The sequence below is a fragment of the Jatropha curcas genome, chromosome 6 (assembly GCF_041381405.1).
Source record: "Jatropha curcas cultivar XTBG-Jc1 chromosome 6, XTBG_Jcur_1.0, whole genome shotgun sequence".
Classification (NCBI taxonomy): domain Eukaryota; kingdom Viridiplantae; phylum Streptophyta; class Magnoliopsida; order Malpighiales; family Euphorbiaceae; genus Jatropha; species Jatropha curcas.
The window spans coordinates 12,916,538-12,928,923 of NC_143156.1; the positions used below are offsets into that span (position 1 = coordinate 12,916,538).

General features: G+C 30.8%; 1 pseudogene; it reads right to left on the reverse strand.

Moving 5' to 3' along the window:
• Positions 1–3,212: 3,212 nt before the first annotated feature.
• Positions 3,213–3,821, reverse strand: LOC149495563 (secreted RxLR effector protein 161 pseudogene; annotated as a pseudogene).
• Between the last annotated feature and the right edge of the window lie 8,565 nt (positions 3,822–12,386).

A 12,386-nucleotide genomic window follows, 5' to 3' on the forward strand; every position in this document is an offset into this window, starting at 1 on the left:
CTTAGGAAGGGAAAGTGACACCTAAGTGTAGGTATGCTCTTAATAAATTCGTTAAATACAATAGGAGTTGTAGAATGTTGCCTAGCAGCAACGATGAATTTGAGGTGATGGATGGGGCTTTTAAGTTTTCTGTGAATTTGAGGTAGAGAGATAATGGAGATTTTATCTCGCTTTAAAAATAGAATTTAATTCCTTTTATATTCTATTCAACCATGTGTGCTCCACGCTCTTTTTCAATCCAATAGATGGATTATTTTGGATTCTTTTTATAAGTAATGGGATTTTTTGGCCAAAAAGTTAAAAAGTGAGTATTTTGAACTTCTAATCCAAGTTCGAGGGCAAATGAGTCTTTTTCCTACACTATCATCATACTATCACACTCCACAAAATGCACAATAATGAAGATTAGGGGAAAAATTTAAGGGGCAAATGATTTCTCAATGAAGAACCAAAGCGTATAGTTATGTAGAACTAATGCATTAAGCTATATTCTCATAATTACTATGTTCTCCACGTTCAAGAAGTGCAGTGATGGATGAAATGGGTGCTCTGAAACATTTAAGAAAGGTTATCAATAGAGAAGCTTATGAAGAAGAAGGTTTCACATACAAACCTACACAAAGACTCAACTTTCAATTACTTTTTAGTTTTGTTATCATTTATCTTCCTACAAATTTACTTTATCGCATAATTTCAATACAAGCTTCTCCACTTTTATTGTCTATCTATTTTCATGCTCTTTACTTTTTAAGCACCTTTAGTTTACTTACACTTTATTTTATTATATAATTTACTTTATAGAGCACCTTTACGTATTTCCACACTTTACAATTTAGTTCCTCAATTAGTTGGTTAGTAAACTATTTACCATATAACCAATTCTTAGAATCGTTTGATTTAGAAGTCAGTTCTAAGGCAATGATATGCTTCAAGTATCTTACATAATGTATACAATTGTAAGAGGTGTTCATTTCATAAAATATTGAAGTACTACGTAAATCATAACAGGAAACTAAATATATATTTAGTATGTGTAATAATATACAAGAGATGTATACATAGTATGTGTAATTATGAGATATGTTTTAATTTGTACAGTATTAAAATTCTAGAATGAATTCATAAAAATCGATTGTGATAAATTATATGTCATTAAATTTAAAAGTTAAATATACATTAAGTTGAATTAATATGCAATTTATAAGAAATTTTGATTTTTTAAATTAAGAAAAATTTTGATTAGTGTCTTATAATTTTTATGTTTAGTTTCAATTATATACAATTTTTGAGAAGCGAAAAAAATAAAGTACATATTTTCGTTAATTTGTCAGTTCAAACATATGATCAAGGTTCACAAAAAGTAAAGACACGTTGAAACTCATCTAAAACTTCAACATTTAATGTATCACAACTTTATTAAAATAATAAAAAAATTGGTCACTAAATAATAGTCTAACTAATAAGCAAGAACTTATGTTTTTAAACACACTAAATATAAGTTCCCTGACTTATGATTCCATCGATACTTTGATCCTTCAATCCTAAATTATCTCTTTTGAGATTGGCTGAGAAATTGGTCTTTAAATTATAGTCAAACTAACTATGAGGCTCCTAAATTGTTAACATTTTGGTTCCTATGCTTTGGATGCAAGGATTAAAGTACTAATAAAATTATAATTTAAGGACATCATAGTCAATTTTCGAAAATAAGATCCTCATATGTTAATCTTATAAATATATAAAAATAGAATCCAGTAGCTGATTTTGCAAAATTTTAGAATGTTAAAATGCTAAACATAAGTTTATGGATGTATAGAAATGCTCACGCAAGAATGTTTGCATATATATAATTGATAATTGAGTGTATGCATATTAAAGAAGTTATGCTTATATACATGAATTTTGGTTATTTGATCTTAAATATGATTAACACTATGTGTATGGACTTGGTAAATAAATATGAAAATTTAAACATCATGCTGTGAATATTGTTTGATGCAATTTTGATGAGAATTGTGTAATTGCTATTTAGGCTATTTATATTTTTTTGCTTAGGATTCCTATACCCGCTAAGCCTATAGCTTAGCGCATTGGATTTTTCTCGCATGCAAGTATTAATGAGTAGTTTTGTTTAGAGGAGGATAGTATTTGCACCAAATTCAGTATTACTCATTTATTTTGAGTAGAATATAATGTTTTTCTTATTTGGCATAAGGTTCAATTTGTCCCCTGAACTTGGCACAATATACAATTTGCCCAAAAATTAACTTTTTATACAATTTACCCTTGAACTTGCATCAAAAGTATAAAATACCCAATTTTTATTTAAAAAATAAATTATTTGATATAAATCTTAAAAAGTAATTAAATATTTGATCTAAATCAAATATAATTAAAAAATAATAATCAAACAAAAAACAATAAATATTTTTCTAACAAAATATTTCAATATAATCAAATCTTTTTCTAATTCTATAATTTTTTAAATTAAGTATTTGTTAAATTATTCTTAAATCAAATATTGAAAAATTTTTAATAATTATTATTATATTTTTTAAATATTTGTTTATGTTCTAATTTTAAAATTTTTAAGTAATTTTTATTAGTTAAAACTATAAAAGAAATTTATCTTTAAAAAACTGAGCATTTTGTTCTATTGGTGCAAGTTCAAGGGGCAAATTTTACAAAAAATTAAGTTTTAGGCACTTTGAATATTGGACCCAAGTTTAAGCGGCAAATTGAGCATTATTCCTTTTTTATTTTGATATATCATAGATTTATTTATGACATTTACTAACATTTATAGATCATGTAAAGATAACTATGGATTTGTAAAAGAGATTTGAGTGAACTTTATATTTATGAAGTATTTTAATAGATTATGCTTGAGTAGTAATTATTATATGAAGTTGGATTGATGATATTAATGTTGGTTAATTAAGATAATTAAGAAACCAAAAAGACAGAAGAGAAAGTGGAGCTATGTATATTTGCATATTAAATGAAGAAGAAAACATAGCCTTTTATAGGCATTACATAATAACTGAACAGAAAATAAATAGCCTAAAAATCTGCAACTAATCTACAACAGATAATCTTTTATTTGCCACTACTAACAGTAATATAAATCCAAGAACTAAAGGCACCACTAACTTAATTTTGAATCAAATCTTAACATGCCCTCTTGATTCAAAATCACAGATGCCCAATTGCTATCCAAAATAAACATGTTTCAGCTGAGATAGAGATTTAGTAAATAAGTCTGCAACTTGATCATTTGTACCAAAAAATTCCAACTCTATTTCTCCATTTTCTACCAACCTTCGAATGAAATGGTCCCGAATTTCAATATGCTTTCTTCTGCTGTGGAAAGCTGGATTCTTTACCATTGCTATTGTGCCTTTATTGTCACAATAGATTTTAGTTGTTGCCACTTGCTTATGGCCCAAATCAACCAAAACTCTCCTAAGCCACACTGCTTGACATGCTGCAAAAGTTGCAGCAATATACTCCGCTTTCGAATCCTGCTTCTTTGAGCTCCATGAAATGGCACCTGAACCAAGACTGAAATTGTAACCTGAGGTACTTCTTCTATCATCCAAAGAGCTAGCCCAATCATTATCAATATAGCCAAATAATTTGAAATTTGATACTGTGGTATACCAAATTCCAAATTTAACAGTTCCAGCAACATATCCCAAGACCCTTTTTGCAGCTCCAAGATGGTGCTTTGTTGGACTATGCATAAACCTGGACAAGACACTAACAGAAAATGCGATGTCAGGCCGTGTATGAGACAAATAATTCACTCCACCAATCATTCTTTAAAAATAAGTTGCATCAACCTTCTCTGTCCCATCTTCAGCTCGTAATTTTTCATTTGAATTCATCAGAGTTGAAGCCACATTGCAATTCACCATGCTGAATTTTTTTAGCAAATCACTTGCATATTTTTGTTGTCCAACAAAAACTCCATCTGCACATTGTTTCACCTCAAGTCCAAGAAAATATTGCAATAATCCCAAATCTGTCATCTCAAATTTTCTCATCATAAAAGATTTAAAATCAGCAATAAGACATTCATTGGACCCAAAATAAATAATGTCATCAACGTAAACACAAACAACAAGAAATCCAACTTTGACTTCTCTTTTCACATATAAAGTGGGCTCATTTTCACTTTTAACAAAACAATTCTCATAAAAGTAGCTATCAATTTTATTGTACCATGCTCGCGGTGCTTGCTTAAGCCGATAGAGAGCTTTTCTCAATCTGAAAACTTTATCCTCATGACCATTGTTAACAAAGCCTTCAGGTTGAGAAATAGAAACTTCTTCCTCCAAATCTCTGTTCAAAAATGCAGACTTCACATCAAATTGAAAAATAGGAAGAGATAATTGAGCAGCTAAAGCAAGCAATAATCTTATAGTTTCAAGGCGAGCAACTGATGAGAATGTATCCTCGAAGTCGAAACCTCGTTGTTGGGCGTACCCCTTTTACTACAAAGCCGTGCTTTATGCTTTTGCACACTCCCATTAGCATGGAACTTAGTTCTAAAAATGCATTTGAGCCCGATATCATTCTTCCCTTTAGGCAATTTCACCAATTCCCAGGTCTGATTTTTCTAAATTGAAGCCATCTCTTCATTCGTGGCATTTTCCATTCTTCCATTGTTGCTGCCTCCTCATATAATATTGGATCTGAAACATTCAAAGCAAAAGAACATGTTTCATATGTTTCTCTCAAGGATCGGGTCTTCCTTAGAGGAGTTTCAATCGATGAGGAAGAACTTGAGCTAATTAGACTGGAAGAATTTGAGTTGTTTGGACTCGATGAGTTGCTACTTGCTGAATTTGACGATAAAAAATCAGCAACATCATTCTCTAAAATTGGAGCTTAGTCTAAATTCTTAGCATTTCTTCAATCCCATTCTGCATCTTCATTAAAAACCACATTTTTGCTAACAATAATTTTGCCACGTAAAGGATTATATAGCCTATATGCCTTCGATTGAGAACAATAGCCAACAAAAAATGTATTTTTCAGACTTTTCATCAAGTTTGTGGCGAGATTGAGAATTAATTAAAGCATAGGCTATATAATCAAAAATTTTTAAGTGACTTACACGTGGTTTTTGTTGGCTCAAGGGTCAAATTCTAATCTCGAAATTTTGATGATTAAAACAAAACAAATAAATTTGAATTATATTACCTGTGCTAATAATATTTTATGCAGAATACATATGGAAAGCAATAAATGAACAAGGTAAGTCCTACAAATCCAAAGATTATGAAGACATTCGAAGACCCTAGTGGTTAGATTTTTAGGATTCATTGTAGGATAGAGAGAACATTCAATTATAAGCACAAAAACCAATTTTCTCTCATCAAAGTTATTTTTTGAAAATAGTTCTTCAAAATAAATCTTTTCGTTCCTTGATTTTTTCGTTAAAAATTGTTTTTCGAAATTCTCTTAAAATTCGAAATGTTCAAATTACCTAAATTAAAGAGACTATGTCTCTAACAATTTTGGTAATAAGAATAAATCGAATAAAGATCTTATACACTTCATTTTCGGAAACAAAACCTTTTTGAAGATCTAAGAATCTTGATTTATCTTCTTACCAAAAACGAAGAAAGATCTTATTTTAATTCGTTTTAGTTAGAAAAATCTTTTCCGAAATATTTATTCAAGAATTTACTTTCAAAAATCTTTATTTTAAGGAAAAAAAGATTGTCTCTTATTTACTTACAAAAAGATAGAATATTGACTCAAAAGTTTTGGTAACAAGGATTTCCGTATCTTCTAAATAAGGAAAGACAATATTCAGATTTGAAAAAGAGATTTTTACTTTCTAAAAATGAGAGTCACAGACCTCTCTATAAAAAGGCGTTTTCATTCTTGAAAACGTGGAAGAAAGAGTTTTCTTTTTAAGAGTATTCACCTATTGATCATATCTTTTATCTCTCAAAACTTACTCTCTACCCCCTTATTTCTTTTCATCTTTATACTTTACGTTTTTATCTTTAAAAGAGAAAAGAATTTTTATAACAACTTCTTTTGATAACAACTGCTTTTGAAAAACAGTTCTGTTTTTTAAATGATTTTCTAATCTGAAAAACCGTTTTTCCTGTGCTTATATTTGCATTTCTGTTTGTCTATTTAGATTCTGTAATCTTTAGTAGATAGGTTTCTATTTGATAAACATTTGTGTAATAGCTTAGGTGAGAAGCTATTGTGAAAGAGGTTATCAAGCAACCTTCTCCGTGAGAGAGATTCTAATGTCTTGAATTGAGTTTATGTACTCTGCCAAAAACAGAAAGGGTTGAGGTTAATTAGAACCTTTGGAAAATCTAGTGGGACAAAGGGTAGATCTAGGTGTTGATCTATTGCCTTGTACTGTTGGTTTGTCTCTTACCCTTGAAAAGAGATAACATAGTTGAGGATCTCAAGATGAGTCTTGGGGAGTGGATGTAGGCGAGTTAGTGCCGAACCACTATAAATCATTGTGTTGATCTTTTTATTTTCAGAAGTTCTGCTTGATAAATATTTTACTCACACTTCTTTTTATATTTTAGAAATGCTAAAGTTGTTAATGGTTTTGATGTTCTAAACTGAAATAAGTCTTATCTTTTCTAAACACTAGAACTCTGGACTTCTGCTAAGTGAATATACCAAGTTCTAAACAGTTCTTCTATTTTCAGTATATTTCACTGTTTGGGTTTCTAATCAGTTTTCTAAACTTGATTAAAGCTTTGTGAAGCAGTTCTAATTTCGATAACTGTCTCTCACATAGTCTTTTATGATTCTCTAAACTTTATGAGGAAGTTCTAATTGCAATAACTTTCCGTCATAAAGCAGTTCTGATATTAAATAAGACATTGTGAAGTAGTTCTGATTGATAGCTGCACTCTACAAAGTCTTTCTATTTTTTCTGAATAGAACATTGTGAGGTAGTTCTAATCTATAACTTATTTTCACAAGTTCATTAATTATTCTGCTGCACTTAGAATTCTGAGTTTTGTTTTTAAAGCTAAAATTTATATTTTTAGAAAACCCAATTCACCCCCCTCTCTTGGGTTGTGCCATACATATACGGGAACAACAATTTGGTATCAGAGCTTTGGCTCTTAACTTACTGAAGCTTAACAACTTAAGAGATAAGATCCCATGGCAACCCCACTTCCTCTTACTTCTTTAGAAGGTCAATCTGTTTCTAGACCTCCTTTGTTCAATGGTTCTAATTACTCTTATTGGAAAACCAGAATGGAAAATTTTATAAAATCAGTTAATATAAACCGCTGGAGAAATGTCATTACTAGTTCTCGTATTCCTATGAAAATTGTAGAAAATGAGAGAATTAGAAAAACAGAAGAAGAATATAGAGATGCTGATTGGAATGATATTTCTATAAATGCAAAAGCTATTAATATTCTTCATTGTGCTTTAGATGCAACAGAATACAACAAAGTGTCTAGATGTAGATCTGCAACAGAAGTTTGGGAAAAACTTCGAGTTACCTATGAGGGTACATATAGAGTAAAATAATCCAGAATAAATATCCTTTGGAGAGAATATGAAATGTTCAGTATGAAGGAAGGAGAAACTATTGCAGAGTTAAATTCTAGATTTACTAATATAGTTAATCCTTTGAGAACTCTCGGAAAGGAAATTTCAGAAGATAAGCTTGTTAAGAAAATCCTTAGAATTCTACCTAAAAAATGGGATTCTATAGGAACTGTTATGAATTACAAAGAGACTCCCGTCACTTATGATTATCTTATAGGAGCTCTTGTTTCAGAAGAAATGAAATCTTCTTTGACTGTAGAAGATAAGAAAAAGAAAGAATTGGCTTTGAAAGTAGTTTCTAGTGAAGAAAGTTCTTCTGATCTTGATAGTGATGATTTAGCACTTGTCGCTAAAAGATTTAAAAAGTTCTATAGGAAGAGTGGAAGGCCACAGAAAAAGTTTATCAAAAAGAACTTTCCACCAAAAAATAGCAACTTACCTAAGAAAGAACCTTCTGAAGTGGTTTGTTAAGAATGCAACAAGCCTGGACATATCAAACCCAATTGTCCTAAATTGAAAAAGAAGCCAAAGAAAGAGAAGTTGAAACAGGCATTTGTAGCTGCTTGGAGTGATTCAGATGATTATAATTCTGAAAGCCAAAGTGACCAAGAAGAAACGGCTAATATCGGTCTAATGGCTACTATCAATTCTGACTCCAAGGAAATCAGCACTCTGACTTCAACACAGAAAGTTGAAATCGATGAAATAGATGCAATGGTCCAGAAGCATGAAGAAAGCACTGTAAGTATTTCTGAACCTGAATCAGAAAATAATCTTCTAAATACTTACAATAATCTTTGCAATGAATTTGAAAAGCTCGTTATAAAGCATAAAATTCTAAAGAAGGATTTTAGAAAACTAAAAACTAAATGTAATCATTTGAAAGATGCTTTTTATCAAGAAGTTACATGTAAAGATCTTATCATAAAAATCAAAGATCTTAAAGGTTGTAATAATAGATTTTCTGAAAATCTGACACACCTTGAAGAAAAATATAAAAATTTGAATTCTGAAAATGAATCTTTAAAAACTGAAATTAGAATTCTAAAATCAATTTTAGAATCGTTTCCTAAAGAAAAGACAAGTTCTAGCTATGATAGCATTTCTAAATTGAATCTTGTTTCTAATAAGAAAAATGCTATTTCTAATGTTGTGACTTTTGAACATCAAAGTTTCAACAGAAAGAAAAATCATAGTAAGCTAAATGCACCTATTACCATTAATCCTCCAGGACCCAATATGAGTTGGGTACCTCAATCCGCTTGATCTTTTCAGGTGTGCCTAAGGAGTGAGCTGAAGACAGAAATGTGGTATATGGACAGCGCTTGCTCTAGGCATATGACTGGTGATGGAAAGAAGTTCACCAGATTAGAAAAGAAAAAGGGAGGTATAGTAAGCTTTGGAGACAAAGCAAAAGGTAAAATCGTTGGTATTGGTGTCGTAGGTTCTAATCCTTCAATAGAAGATGTGTGCTTAGTAGAAGGATTACATTATAACTTGTTAAGTGTTAGTCAGATTTGTAATAAAAATAGAAGAGTGATCTTTGAACCTTCTCATTGTGAAGTTCAGAACATGCATGATAATAAAACTTTATTTGTTGGAAAAAGGTTTGGGAATATATACCTGGTAGATCTCTCTGAGATGCATAACCAAGATATATGTTTAGTTTCTATTGATAATTCTGGTTGGTTATGGCATAGAAGACTTGGACATGCAAGCATGCACCTTATTTCTAAACTGTCTAAGAAAGATTTGGTTCGAGGTTTTCCAAAGTTGAAATTTGAAAAAGATCACATTTGTGATGCTTGTCAAATGGGCAAACAAATCAGAACATCTTTTAAATCCAAGGGCATGGTTTCTACTTCTAGACCTTTAGAATTACTACACCTTAATTTATTTGGACCTATTACCCCTTCTAGTCTTGGAGGAAAATTCTATGCATTTGTTATTGTAGATGATTACTCTAGATTCACCTGGACACTCTTCCTTAGAAATAAGGATGAGTCATATGACACGTTTGTTCATCTTTGCAAGAGAATACAAAATGAAAAAGGATACAACATGTCTGCAATTAGAAGTGATCATGGAGGAGAATTTGAAAATCAGAAATTCGATGCTTTTTGCAATGAGTCAGAAATTTTCCATAACTTCTCAGCACCTAGAACACCTCAACAAAATGGAGTAGTGGAACGCAAGAGTAGAACACTTCAAGAAATGGCTAGAACCATGTTAAGTGATTCTAAACTACCAAAGTATTTCAGGGCAGAAGCCGTTAATACTGCCTGTTATATTTTAAACAGGGCTTTGGTAAGATCTAAACTTAAAAAGACTCCATATGAGCTATACAAGGTAGAAAACCAAATATTGGTTATTTTCACATTTTTGGGTGTAAATGCTTTATTCTAGATAACAAGAAAAATCATCTTGCTAAATTTGATGCTAAATCTTATGAAGGAATTTTTCTAGGATATTCTAGTAATAGTAAAGCATATAGGGTGTTTAATAAAAAGACTCTAGTTGTAGAAGAATATATTCATGTTGTGTTTGATGAATCTGACTCTACCTCTAGAATTTTAGAAAATGATGATGTTGTAGATTCTAATCAAGAAAAGCAGAATGAACCATCAGAATAATTAGAACAGCTAGAAAGTGAGCAAAATATTGATAATCAGGCTGAACCAGAAGTTGAACATGAAGATCAGAGTATAGTTGAAAGTCAAATGCCAGAAACAGAAAATGAAGATTCTCAATTACCAAAAGAATGGCGATTCCATAAGTATCATCCCCAAGAAGACATTATGGATAATCCTTCAGAAAGGATGATGACTAGAGCTCAATATAAAAGATATTTTGGTAATGTTGCTTTTGTTTCTCAATTAGAACCTAAAAATTTAGAAGATGCTCAAAATGATGACAGTTGGATTCTTGCTATGCAAGAAGAGCTAAATCAATTTGAGATAAACCAAGTTTGGAAACTTGTTTTTAGACCTAAAAACCATTCTGTTATTGGAACAAAATGGGTGTTTAGAAATAAGCTTGATGAACAAATGTTGTGAGAAATAAAGCAAGATTAGTGGCTCAAGGGTACAACCAAGAGGAAGGCATCGATTTTGATGAGACCTTTGCCCCGGTTGCTAGACTTGAGGCCATTAGAATGCTTTTGTGCATTTGCATGTTTAAAAACTTCATGTTGTATCAAATGGATGTAAAAAGTACTTTTCTAAATGGTTTTCTAAATGAAGAAGTGTATGTAGAACAGCCTCCTGGTTTTGAAATTTTTGATAAACCTAATCATGTTTACAAACTTACTAAAGCTCTTTATAGTTTGAAGCAAGCTCCTAGAGCTTGGTATGAAAGATTAAGTAAGTTTTTATTAGAAAATGATTTTTCAAGAGGAAAGGTTGATACAACACTATTTATCAAAAATAAAGCACATGACATTCTAGTTGTACAAATTTATGTTGATGACATAATCTTTGGCTCTGCTAATAATCTCCTTTGTAAGGAATTTTCTAAGATTGTGCAGGGTGAGTTCGAAATGAGTATGATGGGAGAATTAAACTTCTTCCTTAGACTTCAAATCAAACAATGTGAAAATGGAATTTTCATAAATCAAGAAAAATATACTAGAGAATTTTTTAAACGATTGAAAATGGAAAATGCCATGATGGGAGTGATGGGAGAATTAAACTTCTTCCTTAGACTTCAAATCAAACAATGTGAAAATGGAATTTTCATAAATCAAGAAAAATATACTAGAGAATTTTTTAAACGATTGAAAATAGAAAATGCCAAGGTATGTAGTACACCAATGAGTCCATCCTCAAAATTAGAAAAAGATGAAAAAGGTAAGGATGTGGATATCAAATTGTTTAGAAGTATGATTGGTTCTTTACTATATCTAACAGCAAGTAGACCAGACATACACTTTAGTGTTTATCTATGCGCTAGATTTCAATCGTGTCCCAAAGAATCTCATTTAATTGCTGTAAAAAAAATTTTAAGATATCTTTGTGGAACTTCTAATCTGGGTCTGTGGTATTCTAAAGGAGATAGATTTGATCTTGTTGGGTATAGTGATTCTGATTTTGCAGGAAGTAGAATAGATAGAAAAAGTACGTCTGGAACTTGCTAGTTTCTAGGTAGCGCCCTTGTATCATGGTTTAGCAAGAAACAGACATCTGTTGCTCTTTCTACTGCAGAAGCAGAATATGTTGCTGCGGGAAGCTGTGTTGCACAAGTTTTATGGATCAAACAACAATTGGCAGATTATGGACTGAAATTAGAAACAGTGCCAATAAAGTGTGACAACATAAGTGCCATCAATTTATCTAAAAATCCAGTTCAGCATTCTAGAACCAAGCACATAGAACTCAGACATCACTTCATACGTGATAATGTACAAAAATGTGACATAGTGATTGAGTTCATTCCTACAGAAAAGCAATTAGCAGATATCTTTACTAAACCTTTGAATGAAAGTCAATTCTGCTTGATTAGAAGAGAACTTGGTATGCTAGTTCTAAACTCTTAAGTTTAGAACTCTGTAAGTATGTTCTAAATTGATTTCTAATATTTGAGAGTGAAAGACCTGCTATGTTCTAATACTTTATTCTGTGTAATTTATGAAATTTTTTTTATGTCTAAAAAGGAATGCGTATTGCTCTGATATGACTTTCTAATGTCATTATCAGAATCTCGCCTTAAAAAAAAATTCATAAACAGTAAATCTGTCTTCTTTTGTGTGTTTCCTTTATTATGTTTTGTGTCTTTATTCTATTTAAGTTTTGGCGGTTTTATTTTTATTTTATTTGTTG